This window comes from Bos grunniens, chromosome 1, assembly GCF_055505025.1.
Source record: "Bos grunniens cultivar Pamir isolate PY7600 chromosome 1, Bosgru_T2T1.0, whole genome shotgun sequence".
Classification (NCBI taxonomy): Eukaryota; Metazoa; Chordata; class Mammalia; order Artiodactyla; family Bovidae; genus Bos; species Bos grunniens.
Window position 1 is genome coordinate 65208776 of NC_141165.1, and position 25496 is coordinate 65234271.

The 25496-nt window shown below is 36.8% G+C and overlaps 1 protein-coding gene and 1 non-coding gene across 11 annotated transcripts in view; one reads left to right on the top strand and one right to left on the bottom strand.

Moving 5' to 3' along the window:
• NAALADL2 (N-acetylated alpha-linked acidic dipeptidase like 2) overlaps positions 1–25496 on the top strand; it is a 1274580-nt gene that overhangs the window by 342794 nt on the left and 906290 nt on the right. The gene's annotated exons all lie outside the window — the stretch shown is intronic.
• LOC147379556 (small nucleolar RNA SNORD125) lies at positions 9423–9519 on the bottom strand. Its single transcript, XR_015135358.1, has one exon. It is a non-coding gene; the product is annotated as a small nucleolar RNA SNORD125 (small nucleolar RNA).

Below are 25496 nucleotides of genomic sequence, written 5' to 3' on the forward strand. Positions count from 1 at the left end.
GTGCCGAAGAATTGATGCTTTTGAACTGTGGTGTTGAAGAAGACTCTTGAGAGTCCCTTGGACTGCAAGGAGATCCAACCAGTCCATTCTGAAGGAGATCAGCCCTGGGATTTCTTTGGAAGGAATGATGCTAAAGCTGAAACTCCAGTACTTTGGCCACCTCATGCGAAGAGTTGACTCATTGGAAAAGACTCTGATGCTGGGAGCGATTGAGGGCAAGAGGAGAAGGGGACGACAGAGGATGAGATGGCTGAATGGCATCACTGACTCGATGGACGTGAGTCTGAGTGAACTCTGGGAGTTGGTGATGGACAGGGAGGCCGGGCATGCTGTGATTCATGGGGTCGCAAAGAGTTGGACACGACTGAGTGACTGATCTGATCTGACCATGACTTTCTTATCCATTTGTCTGCTGATGGACATCTAGGTTGCTTCCATGTCCTGGCTATTATAAACAGTGCTGCGATGAACATTGGGGTACACGTGTCTCTTTCAATTCTGGTTTCCTCAGTGAGTATGCCCAGCAGTGGGATTGCTGGGTCATATGACAGTTCTATTTCCAGTTTTTTTAAGAAATCTCCACCCTGTTCTCCATAGTGGCTATACTAGTTCACATTCCCACCAAGAGTGTAAGAGGGCTCCCCTTTCTCCACACCCTCTCCAGCATTTAATTGTTTGTAGATTTTTGGATAGCAGCCATTCTGAATGGCGTGAGATGGTACCTCATTGTGGTTTTGATTTGCATTTCTCTGATAATGAGTGATGTTGAGCATCTTTTCATGTGTTTGTTAGCCATCTGTATGTCTTCTTTGGAGAAATGTATGTTTAGTCTTTAGCCCATTTTTTGATTGGGTCATTTATTTTTCTGGAATTGAGTTGCAGGAGCTACTTGTGTATTTTTGAGATTAATTCTTTGTCAGTTGCTTGGTTTGCTATTATTTTCTCTCATTCTGAAGGCTGTCTTTTCACCTTGCTTATAGTTTCCTTGTTGTGCAAAAGCTTTTAATTAGGTCCCATTTGTTTATTTTTGCTTTTGTTTCCATTACTCTGCGAGGTGGGTCAAGTAGGATCCTGCTGTGGTTTATGTCAGAGAGTGTTTTGCCTATGTTTTCCTCTAGGAGTTTTTATAGTTTCTGGTCTTATGTTTAGATCTTTAATCCATTTTGAGTTTATTTTTGTGTACGGTGTTAGAAAGTGTTCTAGTTTCATTGCATTTAATTTTAAATGTACATTTTTCATGTAAATTTTTTTCATTGTTGAATGTCATGAATCACAAAAAAAGGTCATATGCTATCCTCCTTTGTATTCTTTATGCTGGAGTATTTTGACCATTTACCACTATTTTTCTAGTTTTAAATTTACTGGAGAGGTAAGCAGAAGAAAATAGTTCATGATGATTTAACAACAGGAAGTTCTATTTGCGGAATGTTTACTGAGTACCAAGAGTTGAATACAGAGCAGGAAAGGTATATCCATTTTCCCATACCACTTTAACTTACACAGACCTGGCTTTGAGAGATGTGTGTGTGTACATACATACCCGCTCACACATCCGTGTCTTGTTCTTGCATTTGTTCATGCATTTTTATTTCTTTAGTTTTCTGGTTTAATAAATTTATGCAAATATATACCAACACTCTGTACTAAGAGTAGACTTCATACTTTTACCTTACAAAGCTACATAGATCTTATACCTGTAAAAGGATGCGCACATGTACATGATCATACTCCACAGTTCTATACACATCCACTCACCCAGCCAATGTCCCCCTACCTATTTAACATCTGTTTTTGGATGTTTGAAAGACTCCCAAATCCATGTATCTGAGCCTGAATTTATAATCATTACTTTCCAAACTGCCCCTCTCCCACTGCACCATTTTTTAATAAACTGGACCCATTGTCCATGCAAATACCCAGACCTCAGAAACCCACTAACTAGGGTAATAAACTAGCCTGTAACTTTTATAAGAACAAGGACAGGTTTTGTTTTGTGTTTTTTTCATTATATGTACAGCATTTAGCAGGGTGCTCAGTATAAAATTGACAATATTTGTGGAATCAAGAAATGGACATGTAATTAAATCTCCTAGCCAAATGGCAGTATACTTAGAGGTGACCTTTCCTGAGTGTCAATGTGATGAAGACACAAATACTCCAGAGTAGAAGTCAGAAGACCTTCTTTGCTCTTCTCTGCCCCATCTCAACCCCCACTTCTTAACTTGGTGGCATTTTCTATCACTTTATACCCCAGTAACAATGGTAACTATGGTAAGTATGTTATTTCAAGGATCAATTGAGATAATAAATTTGAAATGGTTTTGTAAACTGTGACGTTATATATAAAAATAAAGCCACTTATGTATACAATTCTCAATCATACTTTTATAGGCAAGTCCACAACATAATATTCAGTCTCCGTGAAGGGTGTTCATCCTTCTGTTTTTCTCAGGATACATAGTATTAATCCTGCACTAAAATATGCAGAACTCCATATTAAAAAACATGCATCAGCTCAGAGCCCAGGAAATGTTCATGCCTGGGCACACACCAAGTAACTGTAGATACTGTGTCTGCATGCCACTGCATATTTATAATACATTTTTTATTCATTCTTTCTTTAATGCCTTAATTTTTCTGTCAGCCTGAAAAGTTGCTTTTCATTCATGCCATGGCCTTATTTTCTGCAACTGCCTCTTGGAATATATTATTATCGATATTTTGCATATTGTGGATATAGCACTTTTCAGTCTTAAAATTCACTTTTCATGCTGATGCTATGTTTTCTAGGTCTAGTGTCTAGAATACATTATTATTAACAACATCTTGGAGTCTACTGTTTTTCACTTGGCAAATTTTATCTTCAAGATTGCTTGAAATATATCCAGAATAATTAATGCTTTCAGAACCTCTTCAGATGTTGGTGTATAAGGAATCTACATTTGATATCTGCAGGTAGAGGAAACTGTGTTCAGTGTTTGCTGTTTGGGGTAATATGTTTGCAGAATGATTTGAAGTTTTCTTCAGAGAACCTTTTCTCTTTCTCTAAACACTTATATAGTTATCAACTACACAAAGCTTTGGGGATTTTTGAAGTTTTGTTCAGATTATTGGAAGCCAGGATTAGGGCTAAAATTGGTAACTTATTTATTTAATGAGTCTTAGTAATCCTTTGCTCATGGATGACAGACAAGAATCTAAGACACCAAGAGATGAGCATTCTAATAAGTGTGGTTTCCATCCGTTTCCTCAATACATTTCCCCATATTGGTATGACGTTTTGTTAGAGTCTCACTTCATTTCTTCTGAGCATTATATACTCATGTAGGCTTTAGAGATACTTGCTAATTGCCAGTAAAAAATGACATATATAGTTGATTCAAAAAGGATTTTTTCTATTCTGTTTTAGGCTCAATATCATATCTGAAACAGGAATCAAATATATCAGAGGTGCAAAGAATGAGTAGAATGCAGTCTTTCTCCCTCCTCTCCAATCTGAGGCTATTCTGCTCTTAGGGTGTTGCTGTTGCCTTCTGTTACCTCCTTTATTCAGATATTCATATCATAAACACATTTCTGATCTGTTTTGCAATCTATCTCTTGTTTTGCAAGGAAGCCCTGCAACTATTATCTTTTTGGTGATTGATCATGAGAGTTTTGAGCTGCCACAAGAAATTCAGGTAAAACCTTCATGGGTATATAGTCATATAATCTTAAATCTGGAAAACCAGTTGCATGTTTGTCACTGGTAACTTTTAGAACATAAAATCTGACATATTTGTGTGTTTATGAAGGGATAAAATTCTAGTTTCAGTTGCTGATGGTATTCCAAGTGACAAGTAGGTTGTTGACAGTTGTAAAGTAACTTACTCATTTTATGATAGCTTTAGGTATTTTGGTCTCTAAGAATTCCCTAGTGTAAAATTAGAAGGCCATGCTTCTAGCATTTAATATTTTTTAAGTGCAATTGGTAGACTATATGTTCAACTGTTGAAAACTAATAAACTTTACATTCTATGTTTATATAATTCCTATTTTCTGTTGTACTATGTAGGTTTATTAGATCCTTTAAAAAAAAAAAAAAGAAGAAAATGTTGGCAGAGAATCTTATACATATCAAAGTCTCACATGTTTTGAACATTTTTTTTCTCTTTTTTCCCCTTAGCATTTTTTGCTCCTGAATCTTACTCAGTTGTTCTTGCTTCTTATAGCCTAGATTGTTCTTTTTTCTTACAGTTCATTTTTATTTTGGTTGAATTTCTCCTTAAATGATTCTAGTCACAAAATCACAGGGTCAGCTTTCTAATTTTTTTAAAAAAATATTTGAAGATGATTTTATATTGCCTTCATAATAGGCTGATGTTTTAGATATTTATAGATTGCTCAGTTTGTATTTTACCTCTCCAATCCAGTTCCAGCTCTGAAGACTTTGTCCTCTAACATAAAACTTGGCTGATAACACCTCTAATCGTTGTTTGGATCTTGTTTCTTTGTAGAAAATATGTTTTTCTATAAAAATCTTTAGAATTTTTTATCTGAACTTATAAAATTTTGCATTATAACTAAGTTTGACTCTTAACTTTCATACTGATAGCACTCTCCATGTATACTGTCTCATGCTATAAATGCCTTTTTAAAGAAAATTTCTATTCATTTTTTTTTTTTCTGTTCTTCTTCATTATCTTTGTTATCTCCTAGTATTTTTATCATGTCTTTGGGATCCTCAAGTTTTTAAACTTATATATATACATATATATATGTATATATACATTTGGGGATTTTTACCTACTTGTGGCTCATAAGTTAGCTTCTCAGAGTTTCACAGATACAGAAAACTGAGACTCAGTTAGAGACTGAGAAATGTATTACCTATGGCATCATAGGTGGAAGGAGCAGCAATCTATTTGCGTCAGTTCCCTTGCCCCTAAGTCCCATGAGGTGACTGCTCAAACATGAGAGAAATCCTGAGCTTAAGAACTGAGTTTTTAAAGAGAGCATGAAGCATGCCTGCCCTTTGCTCCAGTGGTAAATGCCGTTTCTATCATCCAAGGCTATAAGCAAACTGACCCTGATTAGCAAACTGATTCTCTAAAGAGAAACACTTCCACTACTTTCCAAGGCTTCATCCTATTCAAATATCCTTGAAAAAAACAATCCCAAACAAAAGGCAATTAGTGGTTTGTTTCACAAAATGTACTGAAATAAGAGAAACTCAAGTGTTGCCCATTCATTGTTTTATCTATCCTTTAAATTTTTTCAACTTTGGAAACCTTTAAGTTTTCTGAATCTAATGTTTGTTCTCTGCCTGATTTATTTTTACAATCCTGTTCTTTGAAGAGGTGGGGAAGCATAACAGTATTTCAAAACACTTTACAGAGATTTTTAAGAATTATCTTCTGTTCTCTAGGTCAGTGCTTCTTGAACTTCAGTGTGCATATGTCACCTAGAGAATACATTTAACTGCAGATTTAGTAAGCTTGAGGTAGGAACTTGAGATTCTAAACTGATAATAAAATGCTAGTGATGTTATTTATCCTTGGGCAGCAAATTGATTAGCATTGTCTATTATATTTGTTTCTTCAGGAGCCAGTTCTGTTTATCTTAGATTAGTTTTTCATACTTATAATTTTCTTCATAAATATGATGGTGCCAATATTTATGGACAGAGGTCTCAGATGGATAGTGATTGAACCAAATAGTGAAGGAGCTTTCCCCAAAGCCCTGGCAATGGGTGAACCAACTATGGATTTCTTCTCCAAAAAAAAGAAAAGTTAGTATAGGGTAATAGTGGAGTCAGCACCTCCAAAATATTAATTCTCATTAATAACAATAAGAACAGTGCCAAAAAGTATCAACTTTTTCAGAGCTCTGAAAATATCTAAAAGTTTGCAATAATTCAAGGGATATTTATTCTAGAAAAACTGACTTTTAATAACAGGGAGTCTGTGGCATTTTGACTTGGCCAATTTATACCCCCACCTGCTCTTCCCAGCGTTTTTGTAGCCTTGAAAGCCACCAGTCCTGCAAGCATAGTGAAAACCAGTAGCCTAGCAGTCGCTGGAAAAAAAAAAAAATTATTTTGAAGCTCCCCAAAGCTCCCATTTCAAGATGGTCATTATTTGACTTTTCTTGCCATCCTTGGAAACTTACATTACCAAGATAAGCCATCATTTAACTGCATTTAGGGAGAAGGCAATGGCACCCCACTCCAGTACTCTTGCCTGGAAAGTCCTATGGGTGGAGGTGCCTGGTAGGCTGCAGTTCATGGGGCTGCTAAGAGTCGGACATGACTGAGTGACTTCACTTTCACTTTCACTTTCATGCATTGGAGAAGGAAATGGAAACCCACTCCAGTGTTCTTGGCTGGAGAATCCCAGGGACGGGGGAGCCTGGTAGGGTGCCGTCTGTGGGGTCGCACAGAGTCGGACATGACTAAAGCGACTTAGCAGCAGCAGCAGTGGCAACTGCATTTAGAGCCTGCTCAGTTCAAACAGCCCTTTCTCTGGGAATGTTGACTATTGAGAAACCATCGGTAGCAACTGTTTAACGCCAAAGCTGCCTAAGAAGACCGTAAGGGTTGGGGAAACAAGAAGCTGACCAAAGAATTAAAAAATAAATCTGGGGAATGAGATGTCTATTGACTGGGGGCTTGGAGAAGCTCTGACATACTTCTGAGAATATAGAAGTCCATTCACATATAAAGAACTGTGTCAAGGAAAGACTTGAGAAGAGTCAGATCTCACCTCTGGCTGATTTTGAATTTCTGGACAAACAGGAAGTGAAAATTAAGGCAGTGTTGTAAACTGCCTGCCTGAGTGATACAGGCATGACCCATTATGTACACAAGGCCTTTTGGCTTAGTCTGGAGATCTTGGGTCTAAGAATTTGAGGAAATCTCTTTATAATTTATTAGATAACCACTAAGCCAAATGAGAAGAAACTTCTGTGGATATACATGATGAAGATCACAGACTTTATAAATTCAGGAAAGTCACTAAGCAGCATCAACAACAAACCCAGCTTTCCAAAGTTGCCATTATCATACAATTTAAAATAACCTTTTGTCAACAAAAGATAAAAGACATGGAAAGAAAAAAGGTTTGGATCATTCTGAAATCAGGAAATCAGGAATGAAAGAGGGGCTATTACTACAAGCATTACAAAAATGAAAATAATTATTTGGTAATTCTATGATAACTATATCTAAAAATAAATTCTTAGACATGAGCTACTAGGTCTGACTGAAGAAGAAACTGAAAACTGGAACAGATGTTTAAGAAAAGATTGAGTTAGTAATAAAAAAACTTCCCACAAAAAAAAAAAAAAAAAAAAAAAGACTGAGCCCATATGGCTTCACTGGAGAATTCTAGCAGTCCTTTAGAGAAAAATTACCACCAGTCCTTCATAGTCTTTCAAAAGTTACAAAGTAGAGAAATAATTACAAACTCATTTTATGAGCCATTATCACCTGATTCTAAAGCCAGTACAAGCCATCAAAAGAGAAGAAAATCAATATTCTTTATCAATACAAGTGTAAAAATCCTCAATGAAATGCTAACCAAATTCAGTGACATAAAGAAGTATTATACACCATGACCAACTGGGTTTCATCTAAGAAATATAAGGTTTGACATTTGAAAATAATGTAATAAATGCATAAATATAATATACCACATTAATAGAATAAAAGACAGAAACCACATGATTTTCTCAATAGAAGTCATCTCAAAAAAGCATTTGATAAAATCCAACACCCTTCATGATAACTACATTTGAAAAACTAGAAATGAAATGGAATTTCCTCTCCTTGGTAAAGACCATCTATTAAAAACTCATAGCTAACATCATACTTAATGATGACATACTAAAATGCTATTCCCCTGAGATCCAGATAGAGACCAGAATGTCTACTGTCATAAATTCTGTGTAGTATTGTACTGGAGGATCTACCCAGAATAATTAGGCAAGAAAAAGAAATAAAATCCCAACTGATAAGAAAACAGTAAAAAATATCTCTAGTCCTGGATGACATATTTTTTAAAAGACAGAGTGAAAAAATGGATGGGCAGTAACTGCTAATGGGTGAGGGGTGGTCTTTTGGGAGTGATTAAAAATGCTCTGTGAGGATTGCTCAACTTTGATTATGGTAGAAGAGAAAAAAAAAAAACTCTAAATTGTTCACTTAGGTGAATTTTATGGTGTATAAATTATAGCTCAAAAAAATTCTATGGGAGAAGTATAATGGAAAGATTAATGTTTTTAATGAAAAAAATAGCTTCTGACTGTTAAACAGAATTCTTTCATTTTTAAATGGGTGATCATGACTATCAAATCTCTGTGGTATTTAGATTCCATTTAAAGTAGAAATGGAAAAAAAAAAAGAACTGGATGTGAGATTTATGCCAATATATACAATAGATTAGGTCTTCCTTGGTGGCTCAGTCAGTAGAGAGTCTGCTTGCAATGCAGGAGACCTGGGCTCAATCCCTGGGTTGGGAAGATCCTCCAGAAAAGGAAATGGCAACCCATTCCAGTATTCTTGCCTGGAGAATTCCATGGACAGAGGAGCCTAATGGGCTACAGTCCATGGGGTTGTAAAAGAGTTGGGCATGACTGAGTGACTAACACTTTCACTTTCATGCAATAGATTAAAAATAATCTCATTAAATGACATCAAATTAAAAATGTGCTAAAGGGAAAAAAAGTTTCCCAAGTTTCTCAGGGATGGGGAATTGAAAGGAATCTCTGTAATTTCTAGGGTATGGAAAGTTTTATGCTGGGAATGAAAACCTTTTGTCATACTACTCGAAGGAAATATTAAGATCAGCACTGTGGGGATCCCCTGAGAGATCACTGGAAATGCAGAATCTCTGACCCTAGCCTGGACCTACGGAATCAGACTCTGTATTTTATAAAACTGCCCAGATTCAATTCATAAGTACATTGAAGTTTGAGAAGAAAGACATTCCTTTGACTCCTTAGTGGCTGAGCCACCCAACCTTTGTTCTCTTTTCCTCTGTGTCTCCTCTGGGAATGTGGAGGTGGTGGTGGTGGTGGTGGTTTAGTCACAAAGTCACGTCTGACTCTTGCAATCCCATGGACTGTAGCCTGCCAGTCTCCTCTGTCCATGGGATTCTCCAGGCAAGAATACTGGAGTGGGTTACCATTTCCTTCTCTACTAAATGGGGCTTAATGGCATCGACCTCAATGGGCCGTGAAGGGGCTCGATAGAGACAAAGACTCTTAAAGTTCTCGACACAAGGCTTGGTACCCAGGAAGGTTTCAACACACAGTAAATTCACTGTGAGCAATGATCAGGAACACTCCTGGGGGCCTGCAGGGTTACCTGAGGGAAAGGAGCAGAGTGCCCACCTTCCCAGTCTGACAGAGGGCTGGAAAATACTGGTGCACAGGCTCTCCTTGAGGAAGCAGCCCCTTCAGTCAACTTCTTAGAGGCTCAGTTTGCTCATCACCAGAGCCACTCAGGAAGAAGGATCATCAGGAGAGAATGTGGAGTTACCTTCTATATATTCAGTTTTGCCTCTCAGGCTCCAATCATCCCCAGCAGAAACCTACAGAGATAGAAACTATACTTGTTTTGACAGTGCATTCCTGACTTGAGCCTAAAGCCAGATTACCAGCTGCTCTGTTTCCTCCTTTGGGGAAAGGAGAGCCCCCAGCTGCCTCAGCTGTTTCAAGGAGAATTTTAACTAGGGTAAGGCTATGTTCATACTGACTCTTGGTTTTCCTTGACTCTAAGCTTGGAGATGCTTTTCTCACCCCTCTTAGTCAGGCCCCATGTTTGCATACCGCCTGGATTTGGCAACCTAATTTCCTAAATATTCTTCCTCTGTCCATCCAATTGTATCTCAGCACCTGCAGGATTTCAGATCCATAGGTGCTTTTATTTCTTACTCATCATTGCTATCCCAGTTCCTCTCTCTTATTGTTATCATTATTTTATTTATTGTGGAAGTTCACTGGGTTTTTAAGAAACAAGGGATTATAGAAGCATATGTTTGTTATTCCATCTTTACCCAAAAATCATCAATCATCTTAAAAATTCTATTGCGTTTGATAAAGCAAAGAAGCATTGAAAACATTGTGTTTCCTTTTCATGTGTTACTAGTGAAATTGAAATATTTTCCATAAGTAGATTTTCTAATTGTGTTTTGTGAATTGTCTATCATTTTAGTTTTTTTTTCTATTTTATAGACATTCTTTTTTTTTATTTAATTTTATTTTTTAACTTTACAATATTGTATTGGTTTTGCCTATTATCAACATGAATCCGCCACAGGTATACACATGTTCCCCATCCTGAACCCTCCTCCCTCCCTGCACCATCCATAATCTTAATCTTTTGTTCATTGAGTGTACTATAAATATTTATTCTTTTTGATTTTTGTTACTTTTTATGCATGTAGAAAATTTAAATTTTGATTTGCCGGATCTATCCATTTTTAATATGCATTTTTGTCTTCTGTGTATGTGTGTGTGTGTATATATATGTGTGTGTGTATGTGCGTGTGTGTGTATATATACATATTCCTTATTTTTCTTCTGGGTAATTTCAAAAATTTTTCTGTAATATGTGCAAAATGTTTAAAATCCAGCTGAGATTTATTTTTATTATTTTATAGTAAATGTTTAAGATGATGGCTTTGTTTCTGATGTTATTAACCAGTTTTCCAGCTTTTACTTATTAAATGTCTTATCTTTCTAGTTTTAAAATACTACCTTTTTCATATTATCACAAATTTATTTAACCATGGTATTTCTATAATTCTACAAAAATTAAAAAAAATAACATAACTGTTTTAACCTCCATATCCACTCATGCTGAGTAAATTTTATGAAAATGAAATAGAATAGGTATTTCTTTTAGCAGTGTGATAATGATTGTTGTTCACTCAGGGATTTTGATAAATAAAGTTGCTAGGTTTTTCTTCTTGAGTTGACAAGTATATAATAATTTCATTCTTTAAATATTTATTGAGAATATACTTAAAGTTGTGGTATATATATATAAATATGCAACTTCTTCCCTAAAAAATCTAAAATAAAACAAATGCGACCTTTTCTGGGCTCCAAAATTACTGCAGATGGTGATTGCAGCAATGAAATTAAAACATGCTTGCTCCTTGGAAGGAAAGTTATGACCAACCTGGACAGCATTTTAAAAAGCAGAGACATCACTTTGCCAACAAAGGTCTGTCTAGTCAAGGCTATGGTATTTCCAGTGGTCATGTATAGATGTGAGAGTTGGACTATAAAGAAAGCTGAGTGCAGAATTGATGCTTTTGAACTGTGGTGTTGGAGAAGATTCTTAAGAGTCCCTTGGACTGCAAGGAGATCCAACCAGTCCATCCTAAAGGAGACCAGTCCTGGGTGTTCATTGGAAGGACTGATGCTGAAGCTGAAACTCCAATACTTTGGCCACCTCATGCGAAGAGCTGACTCATTTGAAAAGACCCTGATGCTGGGAAAGACTGAGGGCAAGAGGAGAAGGGGATGACAGAGGATGAGATGGTTGGATAGCATCACTGACTCGATGGACATGGGTTTGGGTGGACTCCAGGAGTTGGTGATGGACAGGGAGGCCTGGAGTGCTGCAGTTCATGGGGTCGCAAAGAGTCGGACACAACTGAGCGACTGAATTGAATTGAAATAAACTTTGTCAGTTTACTCAAACTCACTTTCAAGTTTGAGTAAGTCAGAGGCTTCCCTGGTTCTTCAGACGGTAAGGAATCTGAGCAGGAGACACAAGTTCAATCCCTGGGTAGGGAAGGTACCCTGGAGAAGGAAAGGGCAGCCTACTCCAGTATTCTTGCCTGGGAAATCCCATGGACAGAGGAGCCTGGCAGGCTCATGGGGTCGCAAAGAGTCAGACACGACTGAGTGACTAACAGTTTCAGTTTCAGATGTTTTAGATGTAATCTTATTAAAATTTTCAATATAATTTTCCCTTTAATATTTCAATAAAATTATATCAAAGAATTAAATTATCTGACAAAATTTTATATATTTAAAGCATAGGTGAAAAGCCCTGGCATTTTACAAACAGTTTATCCCAGTTCCTATATCTGATATTCATTTTTCATATATTCACAACTGGCAAATGCCAAGTTTTAAATAACACTTTTGTGTGTGACCTTTTAAGAAAATTACTGATGTCTTTGTTTAGAGTGCAGAGGGCATGGATTTCACAGAGCATTTCCCACTAAATGGAGTATATTACTCCAATATCATGGCCATGTTGTCAGGAAGTGGCACTTCATTAAGATAATGTGACCTTTAGAATATTCTTCCAACCTTTTACTATGTCTTTGGTGGTGGGATTTGTACTTTAATTCATGTGGTTTTTGATAAGTTGGAAATAAGAGTAGAGCCTTCAATTACATTTTATTTGACTTCAAATAAAGTTTGAAAATATACATTGTGTGTGAGGTTTGTTTTTTCCCTTCTTCTAAAATGGCAAAAAATGTCAGGTGAAGGATTTTTGTTCAAACTAGGGATTATCTGCCAGGAAAGTGTCTTTTAAAGTTAAATTGGTAAGTATATGCCTATTGTAGAGACAGAGAAAATGGCTATGTAGAACAAAGCAAAAATTGTTCTTCACTGCATTTTCAAAAGAAAAAAAAATAGTTGAGAAGGGCCCCCAAAGATTTTTTTTTTTGTTTCATAGTCATGAGATAATATATTTTCAGTGTGCTTTCTGTGGTAAACTTAAAATTGTTCATTCAGGATTATCATTGAAATAGATACTTAACTTATAAGTCCACTTTTATGTAAGAGCCAAAGTATGCAATTTAATGGAAAGAGGAAAAAATGACGGTTCTGATTAGACTGGAGTAGCAGTTCTCAAGAATCATTTCTGGGTCACTTTGGTTTTTATTTATTGGATTGAATTTTATGATAATAATTGAATCTTTCACTTGAGTGTCTTGAAATATATTTGTGACCAAGAATTGTTTCTATATTAATTTGTAGACCATCTTATGTGCCAGAGTGTATATTTCTTAGTCATATCCTAGTGTTAACATTGAGATCGTCTTTGTGATATATGTAAAATAAAGCATTCATATTACACCTTTAGAGTGGCAACATTATGTAAAATGGCAGAACCATATGGTGGCAAGAAAGCTGAGCTAGGGAGTTTATGGTTCTTCTACTAGATATGTGGCCTTTGGCAAACTCTTTAGCTTCCCAAGCTTTAGTTTCTGTTTAAAAAAACAAACAAGTAACAACAACAAAAACAGTGGCAGTTTAGAATGCATTCAGCTACAAGTAACATAAAACCCAGTTAAAGTCGTTTTAAACATAAAAGTTGATTTTTCTCATACAACCAGAAGATAGAAACTGTGTAGTCCAGAGTTGATGGAACTGCTTATGCTCTCATCAGAGACTTCATTATTTGTCTTTCCTCTCTGTTTGTGTTTGTGGTCCTGTAGTCACAAGATAACTGCTAAACTTCCATGTATCATGATTGCCTTACAGGCAGGAAGAAAGGAAAAGCAATATTTTTTTCTTGATGAAGTTTAACCATTTTATTGAGTAGACATCTCTTTATAAATACTTCATTAGCTAGCATGGTATTACTTAATGTCTCCTAGCTGCAAGGGAGGCTGAGATATTAAGTGCTTAGTTTTCTGGGCTTTATAATAAGACAAGAGTTAAACTAATCTGTAATATGAGCCACAATTGAATAGTATATAAACCAAGTCTCTTTAACATACTAGAAATAGTTGAAAGGAGTTAATAATACCATTATATTTTATTATAACCATAGTTAGTTGAGAATGTTGTTTTTAGTTCTGAGTGCATAGAAGACTTAATGTACCTTCAGAAATATGTGGAGAGAATGTGAGTTGTTCTGAAATTATGTCATGCAGGAAAGAACTAAAGAGGTAGGGCTGTTTCATTTGGATAAGATAAGATTTATTAGAGGAGGCCAAACAGTTATCCAAATCTTTGAAAGAGGAAATATATTAATACTTACTATGGGCTAATAGAACTAGCACCTGTGAGGAAAACAGTTTTTGGGTCAGTTCTAAAGTATTTGCTAAGAAATCAGGGCTGTAAACTTGTGCTTTTGTTAAATTAAAATGAGTCAACAGTCCATAGAGTCTGCAGATTGAGGATGGAAATTTCTCAAACTGATGTTTACAGTTCCCTCCATCTCTAAGATTTGGCAGTTCTTTTCACTTGTGACTATGGCCTGTATTAGTCAAGGTTCTCTAGAGAAACAAAAACAATAGAGTGAGTTCGTGTGTGTGTGTGTATGTATGTGTGTATTAGAAGGAATTGGTTCATATGATTATGGAGGCTGGCACATCCCAAGATCTTCAGGGTAAGTGAGCAAGCTGACAATGTAGGTCAGTTCAAAAGTTGGCAGGTCAAGCACCAGGAAGAGCCTCTATTTCAGTTTAAGTCCAAAGGCAAAAGAAAAGCTCATGTCCAACTTCAAAGAGTATCAGGGAGGAATAATTATTTCTTACTTGGGAGATGTCAACATTACTGTTCTTTTCAGACCTTTAGCTGTTTGGATGAGTCCTGCTCACTTTAGAGAGCGCAATGTGCTTTACTCAGTCTACATATTTAAATATTCATCTTACCCAGAAACATCCTTATGAAAACAGGATAATGTTTGATCAAATATCTTAGCACCCTGAAGCTCAGTCAAGTTGACACATAAAAGTAGCCACCATATGGTCAAAATGAAAAATTCTTCAATGATATATTTTATATTGCCACACAGCAAATTATCACAACATATGGGCTTAATACAAAATTATCTTGGTTTTCATGAGTCAGGGGTTCAGGTGTTGCTTAGCAGAGTCCATGGCTCTGGGTTTTAAAAGACCACTGTCAAGATTAGCCAGGCTGCATTTCTTTCTGGAGTTTGTGTTCCTTTAGAGGTGGTTAGCAAAACAAACCAAAGCAAAAACATTGCCCAGTTGTGGATGTGACTGGTGATAGAAGCAAGGTCTGATGCTGTAAAGAGCAATATTGCATAAGAACCTGGAATGTTAGGTCCATGAATCAAGGCAAATTGGAAGTGGTCAAACAGGAGATGGCAAGAGTGAACGTCGACATTCTGGTATCAGCGTACTAAGGTGGACTGGAATGGGTGAATTTAACTCAGATGACCATTATATCTAGAATCCCTTAGAAGAAATAAAGTAGCCATCATAGTCAATAAAAGAGTCTGAAATGCAGACTTGGATGCAATATCAAAAATGAAGATTTTTGAGAAGACCTACAACACCTTTTAGAACTAACACCCCCAAAAGATGTCCTTTTCATTCTAGGGGAAAGGAATGCAAAAGAAGGAAGTCAAGAAATAGCTGGAGTAACAAGAAAATTTGGCCTTGGAGTACAGAATGAAACAGGGCAAAGGCTAATAGAGTTTTGCCAAGAGAATGCACTGGTCATAGCAAACACTGTCTTCCAACAACATAAGAGAAGATTCTATACATGGACATCACCAGAGGGTCAACACCAAAATCAGACTGATTATATTCTTTGCAGCCAAAGGTGGAGAAGCTCTATAAGGTCAGCAAAAACAAGACCAGGAGCTGACTGTTGTTGATATCATGAACTCCTTATTGCCAAATTCAGACTTAAATTGAAGAAAGTGGGGGAAACCACTAGACCATTTAGGTATGGCCTAAATCAAATCCCTTATGATTATACAGTGGAAGTGAGAACTAGATTTAAGGGACTGGATCTGACAGACAGAGTGCCTGATGAACTATGGACGGAGGTTTGTAACATTGGACAGGAGACAGGGATCAAGACCATCCCCAAGAAAAAGAAATGCAAAAAAGCAAAATGGCTCTCTGGCAAGGCCTTACAAATAGCTGTGAAAAGAAGAGAAGCGAAAAGCAAAAGAGAAAAGGAAAAATATACCCATTTGAATGTAGAGTTCCAAAGAATAGCAAAGAGAGATAAGAAAGCCTTCCTCAGCAATCAGTGCAAAGAAATAGAGGAAAACAATAGAATAGGAAAGACTAGAGATCTCTTCAAGAAAATTTGAGATACCATGTTAACATTTTATGCAAAGATGGGCTCAATAAAAGACAGAAATGGTATGGACCTAACAGAAGCAGAAAATATTAAGAAGAGGTGGCAAGAATACAGAAGAACTATTCAAAAAAGATCTTCATGATCCAGATAATCATGATGGTGACTCACCTACAGCCAGATATCTTGGAATGTGAAGTCAGGTGGGCTTTAGGAAGCATCACTACGAACAAAGCTAGTGGAGGTGATGGAATTCCAGTTGAGCTATTTCAGATCCTAAAAATGATGCTGTGAAAGTGCTACACTCAATATGTCAGCAAATTTGGAAATTCAGAGGTGGCCACCGGACTGGAAAAGGTCAGTTTTCATTCCAATCCCAAAGAAAGGCAATGCCAAAGAATGCTCAAACTACCACACAATTGCACTCATCTCACACACTAGCAAAGTAATGCTCAAAATTCTCCAAGCCAGGCTTCAGCAATATGTGAACTGTGAACTTCCAGAGGTTTAAGCTGGCTTTATAAAAGGCAGAGGAACCAGAGATCAAATTGCCAACAAACTCTGGATCATGGAAAAAGCAAGAGAGTTCAAAAAAAACATCTATTTCTGCTTTATTGACTATGCCAAAGCCTTTGACTGTGTGGATCACAATAAATTGTGGAAAATTCTGAAAGAGATTGGAATACCAGACCACCTGACCTGCCTCTTGAGAAACCTGTATGCAGGTCAGGAAGCAATAGTTAGAACTGGACATGGAAAAACAGACTGGTTCCAAATAGGAAAAGGAGTGTGTCTAGGCTGTATATTGTCATCTGCTTATTTTACTTATAGGCAGAGTACATCATGAGAAATGCTGGGCTGGATGAATCACAAGCTGGAATCAAGATTGTTGGGAGAAATATCAATAACCTCAGATATGCAGATAATACCACCCTTATGGCAGAAAGTGAAGAAGTAGTAAAGAGCCTCTTAAGGAAAGTGAAAGAGGAGAGTGAAAAAGTTGGCTTAAAGCTCAACATTCAGCAAACAAAGATCATGGCATCCGGTCCCATCACTTCATGGGAAATAGATGTGGAAACAGTGGAAACAGTGGCTGACTTTATTTTTCTGGGCCCCAAAATCACTGCAGATGGTGACTGCAGCCATGAAATTAAAAGACGCTTACTCCTTGGAAGGAAAGTTATGACCAACCTAGACAGCATATTAAAAAGCAGAGACATTGCTTTGTCAACAAAGGTCCATCTAGCAAAGCTATAGTTTTTCCAGTAGTTATGTATGGATGTGAGAGTTGGACTATAAAGAAAGCTGAGCGCTGAAGATCAGTCCTGGGTGTTCATTAGAAGGACAGATGTTCAAGCTGAAACTCCAATATTCTGGCCACCTGATGCGAAGAGCTGATTCATTTGAAAAGACCCTGATGTTGGGAAAGATTAAAGGTGGGAAGAGAGGGGGATGACAGAGGATGAGATGGTTGGATGACATCACAAACTCAATGGGCATGGGTTTGGGTGGACTCCGGGAGTAGGTGACGGACAGGGAGGCCTGGTGTGCTGCGGTTCATGGGTTCACAAAGAGTTGGACATGACTGAGTGACTGAAGTGGACTGAACTGAACTGAGCTGAGAGTTGATTATTGGAGGAATCCAATTCCTGTAGCTATACAAATGCAGTCAGCTCCTAGAGATTATCTGTAGTTCTCTGCCCCATGGCCCTCTTCATAGGCAGTTAATACAACAGGTTACTTCTCCAAGGTCAGAGGAAAGACTCACACTCTGGTCATCTCAGTCTTACATAACAGAATCTAATCATAGAGGTGACATTTTTGTTGTTATTGTTGTTACGTTCCTTTTAGAAACTAGACATACTAATGGAAAAAAAAGGTTGCATAAATGGACACTTATGGACACTAAGAGTCAAAAATTATTGGAATCCCCCTAGATTTTAAAACTGGTGGTTCTTGGAATTGACTTTTGAAATACAGTGAAGGTTAAACTTCACCCTAGCTTTCACATATTCATTTGGCTCTAAAACATAATTAAAGATAAGCTGAAGAGAAAGCTTGATAAAAGGAAAAGAGGTGTTTTCATTCTTAATAGAGGTTGCTTTGACACTGGTTACTTTAGAATAGTGAGGGCGTGACTTTAAGGTCATGGAAAATTATTTCTTCCTAAGATATTACTCATTCAAAAATGCCCTAATTAGGCAAGGGCTTGCATGCTCCAGATTCCATCCATTAGGAAAAATAAAAAGGCAGAAAATAATAAATACTACCTATGAAACTGGTCAAGCTTTAATGATATTGTCATGCTTTTACAGTCATTATCATCCTGATGAAAGTGCTTGAATTAACAACCCCAATATTCAGTTTAACAGAATGACGTTTATTTGAAAAGCCAATGCAACTTTGATGTGTTCCTACAGTTCAAAGTAAACAGAATATGCTGGTACTTCTACCCCGCCACTGAATCTCCAAATATTTTCATGGTGGGACTAATATCTCAGAAAATTCCAGTAGTGTAGGAGTCTTTCTGTATTTTCCCTGACTTCCTTCACTACTCTTACCCTACTGACAATTTATAACCCTTGCACCATCTGGGGAACAGACTGTTGGCTGCCAAGTAGACTCATTAACATTCCCCTCCAGGAACTCTTGCTGTTTAATTAGGCTGTCTGCTGGATTCAGGCAGTGAGAGCCTTAGGTGGCTGTGTAACAAATCCATGACTCCATGCATTCAGATGTCAAGGTCACTAAGATTCTTGTTTCAGACTCAATACAAGAAAGGGAATCCAGATCATTGACTGCTAAACCCAAATCATCAGTGATTTCACCTTAAAGGGGACTTTCCATACTTGATAGAGACACTAAGTTATTCCCCCACTGAACTCACAACTGTCTCTACTGTGTCCTTTGACAACATTCTAACCCTTAGGCCATGAGATCTGGCCTTCAGGCCAACATTCTTGTCAAAACTAGACAATAGTGTTTGTAAAATACTATCCAGACCCAATACTAAAATTACTACATGTGCCGTAATTAAATGTGCCCAATTAATTACATTCTCTGAGGACAGATTGTTGAAAGTGTTAGCATTCCAGAAATATTTAAGTAGAACAAATGTTCTCCTTTGAAATGCCAAATTGATGAAGTTCTATTGTAAGAAAAACACCTCTCAAATGAATGGTTTGGTTAATTTGAATAAACATTTTCTAACCATGGATAGTTTAAAGTAAAAGGAAGATGGTCATAATGCAAGCTATGTCAACTTGGGGTTTTCCATGTTTAAGGACAGAACCATCACAAATATTTGTCAACTGACTCGAGTACTTTTTGGTTAAGTGTTCATTTATCTGTTGGTTAATTCATTCATCAAATAACCATGAAGACAAAATACGATCACAAGATAAGGAGATACACTTACTTCTGTGAGATCTCAGTTTGAAGTGTTGACCTCATCTGGTGAATAGGTATGCATTCCCTGAGGAAGCCATTTGAATGATGAGATAGGAATGAAAAGTTGGGAGACTGAGGCAATATTTACAGGTGGGGAGACAGAGTCTTCTGAAAATAGGAAAACATGCACAGATGCCCTGTTGTGGGGGAGCATGCACCTCTGAGTGAAGGCTAGTAAATTGGTTTTCAGAAAGGATAAGGAATTACAGCATGGAAGGAAAGGCTTAACTGACCTAAAATATTAATCTTAACTAGTTGCAGCTAGAGAATCACTCCATAACTACCCTTAACATTAGGACCTGTGCTCTTTCCCTCACCTGTCTAAACTCAACCCTGCCTCTCACTAAGAGAAAAATTAGTGAATAGATTAGTAGGCTTAGTCTTGCTTTCCCCCCACCCACCAATCTTGACTAATAAAAATATTCATAATCCTCATAATGAATTTAGAGGGAGTTACCAGTGCCCTTGCTCTAAAATGAGTTATTTCTGATAGTGCATCAAAATTCTTGCGTCAGGAAATATTTATTGGTGTTACCCTTTAAATAAAACAACAATACCTTGTGTGAAGACAAAGCTTTTCAAAGTTATTTTGCCTGTGTCTCAATTTACTTACTTTTATTTTTTTTCTTCAGATATCTTTTATTTAGTTATTTTTTCCTAACTCTGCATAGGAAATGAAATATTCTGTTATAGAATCAGTTTTCCTTGGAGGTTACAAGTCAATAGTGGACCTTGACTTCCAGTTGTTTTTTTTTTTGTTTTTTTTTTTTATGGCACACCCCCCCCACTCCCCAACACAGTATTACTCAAACACTCATTTGCTCTTTTTTTCAAGAGATGGAACTTCATTGGTGGCAAGAGAAATACTTTGGGATCAATGTATTAAACTTCACTTTTCTCCAATTATTTTAATTATAAAGATATCTGGAGGGAAAATAAATGGAAACTTTTAAAGCACAAATAGAATTTAATATACTTGTTCCAGGATGCTGTGATATGATCTCTGTTTTGTATGGTTCACTTACCAAAAAAGGTTATAAAGTGTGAGTGATCTGTCAAATACTGAACAACTGGCAGATGCTAGATCTGACATACAGCATTGTTTTTTTTTTTTTTTTTTTCTTCCAATTTTATTTTATTTTTAAACTTTACATAATTGTATTAGTTTTGCCAAATATCAAAATGAATCTGCCACAAGTATACATGTGTTCCCCATCCCGAACCCCCCTCCCTCCTCCCTCCCCACACTATCCCTCCGGGCCGTCCCAGTGCACCAGCCCCAAGCATCCAGCATCATGCATCGAACCTGGACTGGCAACTTGCTTCCCACACTATACTTTACATGTTTCACTGCCATTCTCCCGAATCTTCCCACCCTCTCCCTCCCCCACAGAGTCCATAAGACTGTTCTATACATCAGTGTCTCTTTTGCTGTCTCATACACTGGGTTATTGTTACCATCTTTCTAAATTCCATATATGTGCGTTAGTATACTGTATTTATGTTTTTCCTTCTGGCTTACTTCACTCTGTATAATAGGCTCCAGTTTCATCCACCTCATTAGAACTGATTCAAATGTATTCTTTTTAATGGCTGAGTAATACTCCATTGTGTATATGTACCACAGCTTTCTTATCCATTCATCTGCTGATGGACATCTAGGTTGCTTCCATGTCTTGGCTATTATAAACAGTGCTGCGATGAACATTGGGGTACACGTGTCTCTTTCCCTTCTGGTTTCCTCAGTGTGTATGCCCAGCAGTGGGGTTGCTGGATCATAAGGCAGTTCTATTTCCAGTTTTTTAAGGAATCTCCACACTGTTCTCCATAGTGGCTGTACTAGTTTGCATTCCCACCAACAGTGTAAGAGGGTTCCCTTTTCTCCACACCCTCTCCAGCATTTATTATTTGTAGACTTTTGGATCGCAGCCATTCTGACTGGTGTGAAATGGTACCTCATAGTGGTTTTGATTTGCATTTCTCTGGTAATGAGTGATGTTGAGCATCTTTTCATGTGTTTGTTAGCCATCTGTATGTCTTTTTTGGAGAAATGTCTATTTAGTTCTTTGGCCCATTTTTTGATTGGGTCGTTTATTTTTCTGTAGTTGAGCTGTAGGAGTTGCTTGTATATTTTTGAGATTAGTTGTTTGTCGGTTGCTTCATTTGCTATTATTTTCTCCCATTCTGAAGGCTGTCTTTTCACCTTGCTAATAGTTTCCTTTGATGTGCAGAAGCTTTTCAGGTTAATTAGGTCCCATTTGTTTATTTTTGCTTTTATTTCCAATATTCTGGGAGGTGGGTCATAGAGGATCCTGCTGTGATGTATGTCGGAGAGTGTTTTGCCTATGTTCTCCTCTAGGAGTTTTATAGTTTCTGGTCTTACGTTTAGATCTTTAATCCATTTTGAGTTTATTTTTGTGTATGGTGATAGAAAGTGGTCCAGTTTCATTCTTTTACAAGTGGTTGACCAGATTTCCCAGCACCACTTGTTAAAGAGATTGTCTTTAATCCATTGTATATTCTTGCCTCCTTTGTCGAAGATAAGGTGTCCATATGTGCGTGGATTTATCTCTGGGCTTTCTATTTTATTCCATTGATCAATATTTCTGTCTTTGTGCCAGTACCATACTGTCTTGATAACTGTGGCTTTGTAGTAGAGCCTGAAGTCAGGTAGGTTGATTCCTCCAGTTCCATTCTTCTTTCTCAAGATCGCTTTGGCTATTCGAGGTTTTTTGTATTTCCATACAAATTGTGAAATTATTTGTTCTAGCTCTGTGAAGAATACTGTTGGTAGCTTGATAGGGATTGCGTTGAATCTATAAATTGCTTTGGGTAGTATACTCATTTTCACTATATTGATTCTTCCAATCCATGAACATGGTATATTTCTCCATCTATTAGTGTCCTCTTTGATTTCTTTCACCAGTGTTTTATAGTTTTCTATATATAGGTCTTTAGTTTCTTTAGGTAGATATATTCCTAAGTATTTTATTCTTTCCGTTGCAATGGTGAATGGAATTGTTTCCTTAATTTCTCTTTCTGTTTTCTCATTATTAGTGTATAGGAATGCCAGGGATTTCTGTGTGTTGATTTTATATCCTGCAACTTTACTGTAGTCATTGATTATTTCTAGTAATTTTCTGGTGGACTCTTTAGGGTTTTCTATGTAGAGGATCATGTCATCTGCAAATAGTGAGAGTTTTACTTCTTCTTTTCCAATTTGGATTCCTTTTATTTCTTTTTCTGCTCTGATTGCTGTGGCCAAAACTTCCAAAACTATGTTGAATAGTAATGGTGAAAGTGGGCACCCTTGTCTTGTTCCTGACTTTAGAGGAAATGCTTTCAATTTTTCACCATTGAGGATAATGTTTGCAGTGGGTTTGTCATATATAGCTTTTATTATGTTGAGGTATGTTCCTTCTATTCCTGCTTTCTGGAGAGTTTTTATCATAAATGGATGTTGAATTTTGTCAAAGGCTTTCTCTGCATCTATTGAGATAATCATATGGTTTTTATTTTTTAATTTGTTAATGTGGTGTATTACATTGATTGATTTGTGGATATTGAAGAATCCTTGCATCCCTGGGATAAAGCCCACTTGATCATGGTGTATGATCTTTTTAATGTGTTGTTGGATTCTGATTGCTAGAATTTTGTTAAGGATTTTTGCATCTATGTTCATCAGTGATATTGGCCTGTAGTTTTCTTTTTTTGTGGGATCTTTGTCAGGTTTTGGTAGTAGGGTGATGGTGGCCTCATAGAATGAGTTTGGAAGTTTACCTTCCTCTGCAATTTTCTGGAAGAGTTTGAGCAGGATAGGTGTTAGCTCTTCTCCAAATTTTTGGTAGAATTCAGCTGTGAAGCCGTCTGGACCAGGGCTTTTGTTTGCTGGAAGATTTTTGATTACAGTTTCAATTTCCATGCTTGTGATGGGTCTGTTAAGATTTTCTATTTCTTCCTGGTCCAGTTTTGGAAAGTTGTACTTTTCTAAGAATTTGTCCATTTCTTCCACGTTGTCCATTTTATTGGCATATAATTGTTGATAGTAGTCTCTTATGATCCTTTGTATTTCTGTGTTGTCTGTTGTGATCTCTCCATTTTCGTTTCTAATTTTGTTGATTTGATTTTTCTCCCTTTGTTTCTTGATGAGTCTGGCTAATGGTTTGTCAATTTTATTTATCCTTTCAAAGAACCAGCTTTTGGTTTTGTTGATTTTTGCTATGGTCTCTTTTGTTTCTTTTGCATTTATTTCTGCTCTAATTTTTAAGATTTCTTTCCTTCTACTAACCCTGGGGTTCTTCATTTCTTCCTTTTCTAGTTGCTTTAGATGTAGAGTTAGGTTATTTATTTGACTTTTTTCTTGTTTCTTGAGGTGTGCCTGTATTGCTATGAACTTTCCCCTTAGGACTGCTTTTACCGTGTCCCACAGGTTTTGGGTTGTTGTGTTTTCATTTTCATTCGTTTCTATGCAAATTTTGATTTCTTTTTTGATTTCTTCTGTGATTTGTTGGTTATTCAGCAGCGTGTTGTTCAGCCTCCATATGTTGGAATTTTTAATAGTTTTTCTCCTGTAATTGAGATCTAATCTTACTGCATTGTGGTCAGAAAAAATGCTTGGAATGATTTCTATTTTTTTGAATTTACCAAGGCTAGCTTTATGGCCCAGGATGTGATCTATCCTGGAGAAGGTTCCATGTGCGCTTGAGAAAAAGGTGAAATTCATTGTTTTGGGATGAAATGACCTATAGATATCAATTAGGTCTAACTGGTCTATTGTATCGTTTAAAGTTTGTGTTTCCTTGTTAATTTTCTGTTTAGTTGATCTATCCATAGGTGTAAGTGGGGTATTAAAGTCTCCCACTATTATTGTGTTATTGTTAATTTCTCCTTTCATACTTGTTAGCATTTGTCTTACGTACTGTGGTGCTCCCGTGTTGGGTGCATATATATTTATAATTGTTATATCTTCTTCTTGGATTGATCCTTTGATCATTATGTAGTGACCTTCTTTGTCTCTTTTCACAGCCTTTGTTTTAAAGTCTATTTTATCTGATATGAGTATTGCTACTCCTGCTTTCTTTTGGTCCCTATTTGCATGGAAAATCTTTTTCCAGCCCTTCACTTTCAGTCTGTATGTGTCCCCTGTTTTGAGGTGGGTCTCTTGTAGACAACATATGTAGGGATCTTGTTTTTGTATCCATTCAGCCAGTCTTTGTCTTTTGGTTGGGGCATTCAACCCATTTACATTTAAGGTAATTACTGATAAGTATGTTCCCGTTGCCATTTACTTTATTGTTTTGGGTTCGAGTTTATACACCGTTTTTGTGTTTCCTGTCTAGAGAATATCCTTTAGTATTTGTTGGAGAGCTGGTTTGGTGGTGCAGAATTCTCTCAGCTTTTGCTTGTCTGAAAAGCTTTTGATTTCTCCTTCATACTTGAATGAGATCCTTGCTGGGTACAATAATCTGGGCTGTAGGTTATTTTCTTTCATCATTTTAAGTATGTCTTGCCATTCCCTCCTGGCTTGAAGAGTTTCTATTGAAAGATCAGCTGTTATCCTTATGGGAATTCCCTTGTGTGTTATTTGTTGTTTTTCCCTTGCTGCTTTTAATATTTGTTCTTTGTGTTTGATCTTTGTTAATTTGATTAATATGTGTCTTGGGGTGTTTCTCCTTGGGTTTATCCTGTTTGGTACTCTCTGGGTTTCTTGGACTTGGGTGATTATTTCCTTCCCCATTTTAGGGAAGTTTTCCACTATTATCTCCTCAAGTATTTTCTCATGGTCTTTCTTTTTGTCTTCTTCTTCTGGAACCCCTATGATTCGAATGTTGTAGCGTTTAATATTGTCCTGGAGGTCTCTGAGATTGTCCTCATTTCTTTTAATTCGTTTTTCTTTTATCCTCTCTGATTCATTTATTTCTACCATTCTATCTTCTAATTCACTAATCCTGTCTTCTGCCTCTGTTATTCTACTATTTGTTGCCTCCAGAGTGTTTTTAATTTCACTTATTGCATTA